We start from the raw sequence: 8,543 nt of genomic DNA on the forward strand, positions 1-8,543 counted from the left end.
AATCTTTCTTCTAAGATAAGTCGTAAGGTCAGTATTGCCTGACGTGTTCCAGTATTTCTACGGAATCCAAACTGATCTTCCCCAAGGTCGGCTTCTACCAGTTTTTCCATTCGTCTGTAAAGAATTCGTGTTCGTATTTTGCATCCGTGACTTATTAAACTGATAGTTCGGTAATTTTCACATATGTCAACACCTGCTTTCTTTGGGATTTGAATTATTATCTTCTTCTTGAAGTCTGAGGGTACTTCTCCTGTCTTATACATCTTGCTCACCAGATGGTACAGTTTTGTCAGGACTGGCTCTCCCAAGGCTGTCAGTAGTTCTAATGGAATGTCGTCCACCCCCGGGGCCTTGTTTCGACTTAGGTCTTTCAGTGCTCTGTCAAACTCTTCACGCAGTGTCATATCTCCCATTTCATCTTCATCTACATCCTCTTCCATTTCCATAATATTGTTCAAGTACATCGCCCTTGTATAGCCCTTCTATATACTCTTTCCACCTTTCTGCTTTCCCTTCTTTACTTAGATCTGGGTTTCCATCTGAGCTCTTGTTATTCATACAAGTGGTTCTCTTTTCTCCAAAGGTCTCTTTAATTTTCCTGTAGGCAGTATCTATCTTACCCCGAGTGAGATAAGCCTCTACATCTAACCATCCCTGCTTAGCCATTTTGCACTTCCTGTCGATCTCATTTTTGAGACGTTTGTATTCCTTTTTGCCTGTTTCATTTACTGCATTTTTGTATTTTCTCCTTTTATCAATTAAATTCAGTATATCTTCTGTTACCCAAGGAGTTCTACTAGCCCTCGTCTTTTTACCTACTTGATCCTCTGCTGCCTTCATTACTTTATTCCTCAGAGCTACCCATTCTTCTTCTACTGTATTTCTTTCCCTCACTCCTGTCAATTGTTCCCATATGCTCTCCCTGAAACTCTGTACAACCTCTGATGTAGTCAGTTTATCCAGGTGCTATCTCCTCAAATTCCCATCTTTTTGCAGTTTCTTTTTTAATCTACAGTTCATAACCAATAGATTGTGGTCACAGTTCACATCTGCCCCTGAAAATGTCTTACAATTTAAAACCTGGTTCCTAAATGTCTGTCTGACCATTACATAAACTATCCGAAACCTGTTGGTATCTCCAGGCTTCTTCCATGTATACAACCTTCTTTTATTATTCGTGAACCAAGTGTTAGCTAGGAAATAGTAGTGAGTAGAAATGAATAGTAAATAAGTAAAATACACCCAAGAGAAAAGGCATGGCCTCCTTTAGGTTTAAGCAACAAAGTATGCGTCTGAAGTGATTCAAAAGTGTCAACCCTCTTCCCCCCTTGTGATCTGAGCATCGCCCTTTGCGTGCTGGTTTGTGCAGTTCTCGAACTACAGTCGCCATACTTACTCGATGATACCTCTAAGTTCAGAAATTATTGAAATAGTTTCTGGAATGAGCTGTATTACCAGCGGCAGCTGATGCCAGGGCTGTCATAGCCGGTCTACTAGCTCATTTGGGTCGTCTTAAATACACATACTGTGGGAGTCTATTGCTCACTCTTTTGCTGAGCGTCAATACCATCACCACTGCTGTTCTTTTCGCCATCCAATATAGCTTTTATAATGGATTATTATTTCACATTGCTTCTGCTTTCTGCTTTCTTATGCAGATCAGTCAAAAGCAGTATTTCACGATACATTTCCAGATCTTTAGGCGAATAATTTACAGTTTTTGTGGGTCTTAGGAAAATAAGGTTCAGTAGACCGGGTGTTCTTTGAAATTGTTTATCGCCGATCTGTATTGTTTTTTCATATACAGTTATAGCTACGTGCCCAACGTGTATGGTTTTTCGCCAGTGACACCTAATGTGTTTTGCCTACCCTAGCATCGCTGTGACGGTTAATGAAATAGGCAATAACGTCATCGCCGTCATCGCAGAATTTCGCTGATCGAGAGATTCAGTAGCTGGTTTAAAGGTTTCTCACAGTGTCTGCTCCTGCTTCAAATGCCCTATCCTCAGCAACCGTAACATTTCGCAAACGGCCTTCCGTGGCTCGATGACTTTATGCTTAGTCGACATCTCCTTGTATGTTAATCGGACTTCATTGCATCTTGAGGTTTTATGTATCCGCTCTTATTCTTCTTATGCTGCTCCCCATTCTCGGTAATAGCTATTTTTACCTCCATTTAAGTCGCCTATTTTTTTTTCAATTGCGTTAACTCGTTCGTACAATGTCCCGCTCTCAATAACAGCTATTTCCCCTTTAGTTAAGCCGTTTACTTTCTTCTCGATTAACTAACCAGATCATTCAGTGTATTGTTCAGTCTCAAAAGGGTATGACCATATAGTTCATTGCGTATGCCTCCAAATTTACGTTCGAGAGATTGAATTTTCGCGTCCACGTATAAGCGAGTGTTTCGTCAGTGCACACCCATCCTATGAAGATGAGGTCCCAGCAAGAGTGCGAATTTTTTCATGTTGATACGTACACTGATGCACTCTCCTTTTTGCATCGCTATATGTATAGGAACTCCTGGAAGTTCCGTTTTATCAAAAACGAGAAACCCATACTGCGAGTGATTCCAGTAATCTGACTTATCTTCACAAAATCATTGAATGACATATCGGTTCCTATATGAGCCTGGTAAATGTTTTTTAAATTCAGAATGTCTCGTTTAAATGCTATACTTAGGCTTGCATTAGCCCTCACCAGCTGTTTTCTGATTCTGGAATATGTCTGACTCAGATAAAATACATCAACAGCCATATGGCGACCAAAACAGAAATATCGCCGAATCTGATCTTGGTTTTCTACAGCAACATCTTCAATTGTGAACTCTGTGTTTGGCTTTACTTTTTCCAGTGGAGGGATACCACTGCTCTCACTGAATGTTGTGTATGTCACACCATCTACACCCTGCAATATCTCCTGTAATAGTTGGTATTTCGGTTGAAACTGTTTTCCAAAATACACATATATGCTCAAAGTGCACTCCATCCGGATATATTACCAGCAACATGAGAACATTTGTCTTGCAACATGACCGTTGACCCCGAAGTACCTACAGATACAGTGTGTCTAATAGAGCCTTTAGAGGAAAATGAGGAATTAGATGTATCACATTGTTTTGTACGTAGGAGTGTTGTACGGGTTCAAGACGTTGAGGGAGAAAGAAAAGTACCGGTACATATCGACAATTTCGGAGTGGAGGACAAAGAGTTGCATAAGGGAATATTAGTAGCTACAGTCAGTACTTTTGAAGAAGAAGATTTCATTTGGTCAGATATTAATGATGGTCAGAAAACGGACGCCTATAAAACCGCATTACGCCAGAAGATTGAGCATTTGAAAGGAAATGATAGAGAAACGATAGAAGCAGTTTTAGTTGAGTTTCAAGATTTATTTAATGCAGAAGGTCCACTGCCAGCAACAAATATCACACAGCATAGGATCCCAACAGGAAATAGCCCCCCAGTTTATAGGAAGCCTTATAGAGTTGCGCATCACTTACAGCCAGTACTGGATGAATTTATAGAACAGCATCTAAAAGATGGAATTATAGAATATTCTGATTCGCCTTATAATTCAAATATCGTAATTATTCCAAAGAAGTCTCCCGACGGTACGAAACGATATAGATTTTGTTGTGACTACAGATACCTTAACAAACAAACTATCTCTGATGTTTATCCTCTTCCAAACATTACAGATATCATTGACAGTTTAGGTAACAGTAAATACTTTTCAACAATCGATCTACGTAGCGGATATCATCAATTGGAAGTTGCACCTGAAGATAGGCATAAAACAGCATTTTCTACCCCTGGAGGCCATTGGCAATTTAAAAGAATGCCTTTCGGTTTGAAAAATGCACCAGCAACTTTTCAAAGACTACTCGATGGAGTATTGCGAGGACTCAAAACTCAGCAATGTTGTGTATATCTAGACGATATTATTGTATTCTCCAAAGACATTAATGAACATTCTGTGCGTCTGCGTAATGTTTTTCAGAGACTTAGAAAAGCTAAATTAACATTAAATATGGAAAAATGTACTTTTGCATTGACAGAGGTTACATACCTAGGGCATGTCATTAGTGAAAAAGGAATTAAAACAGATCCTCGATTAATTTCGGCAGTTAAGGACTTCCCAACACCACAACGCGTTAAGGAAGTACAAAGTTTCATTGGTTTCGCATCGTACTACCGGAAATATGTTCAAAATTTCGCTGAAATTGCCCGACCCTTAACCCAATTATTGAAAAAGGGTGCAAAATTTCATTGGTCTCAAGATTGCGAATCAGCATTTCAAACCCTTAAAGATAAGTTAACACACAGTCCAGTATTAGCCTACCCAGATTATAATAAAGAATTTATTTTATCCTGTGACGCAAGTGGTCATTCAGTAGGAGTTGTTTTGAGTCAGAATATTAATGGCGCGGAACACCCCATAGCCTACGCTTCGAGACAACTAACAACGGCAGAAAGAAATTATTCCACAACGGAGAAAGAATTGTTAAGTGTTATTTATGGTATCAAATACTTTAAATGCTACTTGTATGGTAGGAAATTCAAGGTCATTACAGACCACGCAGCTTTAAAATGGTTGCTTGGATTAAAGGATCCATCTAGTCGTCTCACGCGTTGGGCCCTATGTCTTTCCGAAATGGATTTCGAAGTTATCCATAAACCAGGCAAAAAACACACGAATGCAGATTGCCTAAGTCGGAAAATAGCACTTTTGGAAGCAACAGGCCGAGATACTGAGGACTGGAGAAAGGCACAAGATGAGGATACAGAATGCAAAAAATACGCAACTCAAAAACAATTTTGCTTTGAAGATGGTGTATTATGCCGTAAAACAAAACTTGGACCGCGAATTGTTGTTCCCCTACACCTTAGACAAGAAATAATGGCAGAGGCCCACGATCATATCCTTGCAGGACACGGTGGACAGCGGACAACCGAAAGACGTGTAGCAGTTGGATGAACCTACAATTACGGCACGTATGTTGTAGGGAAGGCTTACACCATCCTCCTTCTTCTGGTCTTCTTCCACACCGTCACAGCTCCATTCGCTTACCACAAAGTCTTGATGCTTCACCCACCCTGTCATGATACCTGTTAAGTCAGGTACTGACGTGCAATGGGTTTTTATAGAAAATAACGAACTCTATGCTCTTCTGTGATACCGACTATGTCAGGAACTGGCATGTGATGGGTTTTTACAGGAAATTAGTTAAATGACATAATTTTCTGCTGGTGCATGTCTGCAGTGAAAATACTGGTGGCAATAAATGCTCAAATGTGAGTGAATTCCTAAGGGACCAAACTGCTGAGGTCATCGATCCCTAGACTTACACGCTACTTAAACTAACTTATGCTACGAACAACACACACACACACACACCCATGCCCGAGGGAAGACTCAAACCTCTGGGAGAAGGTGCCACGCAATCCGTGACATAGGGCCTCTAACCACTCGGCAACTCCGCGCCAGCTGGTGAGAATAGCTTCAGTACTTGAAATGTAACGAGAGGTAAGAAATAATGAAACACACACATGGTTATATACATTTTTTTGTTCAGTAATCATATAGAGTATGCATTACATCAACAGGTTCATTCTTTATCTTAATGCTAGTACAGAACATCGAAAATAAAGCCTTCTTGTAAGCACAGAATTCAGTATGTATTTCTCTCAAATTTATTGGCAGTACATTAGTTTTCGTTGGCACCATATTGACCCATTGTTGGAATTTGTCTACATGCACACTGTTCGTACTTAAGTACTCTGCAGTGTCTCTATACACAGCTTTAACATAAGGCAGCCATATGTTCAGTCTTTCCAACATAGTGGATATCACCATCTGTAGATAGAAAAAGTTTTTACTGGTGGAGTGCTGTAGATAAATGGATGTGTCATCTGATTTCACACAGAGCGCAGAGTCATTGTACACTGTTGCAATGGGTAGATTAGAGCAGAACAGTAAATGACTGGAGGAGGATGACTCGGATGATACTCGGCGGTCAACTGCTGCTTGAGCTCCATCACACGTAAAAATCATTCGTTTCTTGTTCTTCTTAACCGTCTGCTATTACATCACGACACTCTGAAATCTGTTACTATACATTGACAAGGAGTGCTACGCTCCTCGACATGGGCACATCTCGAGAAATCTTGTGCACCTGGATGGGCGACGACTCGGTAAGCTCTATTCAATCATGAGACGTGGAAGGTAGCGGCCTATTTCTGGTCGGATGCAGATTAAATCGGTAGTGGTGCTGCAGGGTGGGCTGGTCAGTGACAGTGCGAGAGCGTCTTTCACCATCTAATTTTACCCTAAGACAGCGAGAATGCTCTGTGACTCTCATCACCATAAATTATGCACTATGCTTGGGGTGTTAGAAATATGTAGAGCATTGTCTGATATACTTTGATGATGTTTGTGCTCCAGAATTAACATTGAATGGACGTACTTCACAGTCATCTATCTACATTCACAATGATGTAAAGTGGAGATGTGGTGCTTTAGCTATGATACTGAAATTGACAAACATGCTGTCACATCATTGGTTGGTGTTGAAATTACTGTAAAATTGCTAAAATTGCTCCCACTAGCAACTGTGATGTTTATTAATAGAGTACATCAACTTTGGTTAGTTGCTTATGTTGTAAATATCATTTATTTAAAAGAAGCCGATGTGTGGCGTGTTATACTATCCGAAGTAAGAATATGATTTACACTGTGCAACGTGTAGTTTCCAGCGAAAGGCCATGGGTCAGAACTTCTTAATGTCAGTTTAGAACCTGGCACAGGCCTCGAAGTCGTGGCAGAAAAACGAAATGTTTGGCATTGTACAAAAGCGTGTTAGAAAACAGTGTTTCAAACAACTAAACAGCACCAGAGGGAGCGTCTCATGCGATTTAGTATAGTCTGTGGCATACGATCATTCGCCTAGAGTATAAGTGATCAAAGTTTAAAGTGGCCTTTGCAGTGCCTGCATATTTAATAGGATCGTGCCACACAGGCAATAGTAGCAGCAGCAGTTTGAGGTATGAATTCGGTGAGGGACTGAGTATACCGTTAGGAATGCTTGGAGCGCTGCATCTTCGCTATACTGGGGATTCATTGCGAAATCTTTTTCTCAGCACACAGCCATGCGTCTTCTCGCGAGCAATGGCACCTAGGTGACTTCTATATCAGATGAAGTTAGTAGAGCTTCTATAGATCTTAATTTTTCTCTGTTTGGGGGTAGAGAATAACGATGATAGCATGTTGGGGGTGATAGATTTGGATGGACATGGATCTGCAGTACTTGTATGTAGTTTGGGAACGCCCTACAATGCGCACCTTTCCATCGATGACTGCTCTGTCGCACTAACTCAGGTCGCTCTGTTTCTAGACGGGTTGCAGAAGGTGGTGGGTATGATTTTCTCCGACTTCTGCTCAGTTACGACTTAAAATGGAACGATCACATGCGCGAAGCTGTAGAAATGGGCGCAGCTGCAGGATGTGTAGAGACTGGCTAAAAAAAGGTTGTAATTTCACTGTAGCAAACAGGTTCGAGGAAGGCGACTCGTTGCGAGATATGAGAGTGCCAGAAATATGACTGAGTAGTGGTTGTAATCATTAAAGGAACTGTCAATAGCATCCAATGTAGGTATGTGCTTGAATGGAAAGAGCTGTTTCCAAATCCCAGACATCATTTCTAGCGGATAGCGTAACACTAGAGATCTGAGAAGCTAGTGTACATTTTCTTACGACCTCAATCGGCACATCATCTACTACTACTGTTTGTGTTCCTTCTTAATCAGTCATTGCCTATGTCTCACTGTGTATATCGCGGAACCTCTGATATGGTCTCGAGATAGAATGCGCTACAAATACTATAGAATTCTCTAGCTGAGGTGGTGTGAGGGAGTCGCAAATACCTCTTACATACCACGTTCCTTAGCCAAATCCCTTTCAAAACGCGTAATTTTATCACGAGGTTGCATCATGGACTGATAATACACATTCCTACGATCACCATCACGATATTTGTCCTGAAAAAGCCACCTCATTCAGAGGCAATGTCGTACCTCGATCCGTAAAGCAGGTGTAGCTTTTAACATGGATACCTGTGTGCACTTGTAGAACCAAGATCGTTTGTGACAGTAACAAGCAGTAGTTGTTGCCATCGGGTTCTTTTTAACATCTGGCCAGTTACATCTCTCTTTCTAAGAGACAGTGGTAGCACTCGCAGGAAGAAATCTAAGAAATATGCGCACCCATCGTTGATTTTCGATCAGTATTATTTCGTATCATAGGCAATCGTCTATTGACGAAGTATTATAATTAGTAGTAGGGGATGCATTTGAGTATTAGGTTTATAAAGTATGTATTTGTGTACAGGAAATTACTATGTCCAGTCGTAAGGAGGGTATGGATTTGACTTGGAGTACTGTGATAGTAAAGGGAAGAGTATATCGAGTATATCGAGTCATACGAAAAGTAGTGATATTTATGTTTCCAGAGCCACTGCCGACAGCAGGATGTATTTCTGATAC

Source organism: Schistocerca nitens, chromosome 8 (genome assembly GCF_023898315.1).
Source record: "Schistocerca nitens isolate TAMUIC-IGC-003100 chromosome 8, iqSchNite1.1, whole genome shotgun sequence".
Classification (NCBI taxonomy): domain Eukaryota; kingdom Metazoa; phylum Arthropoda; class Insecta; order Orthoptera; family Acrididae; genus Schistocerca; species Schistocerca nitens.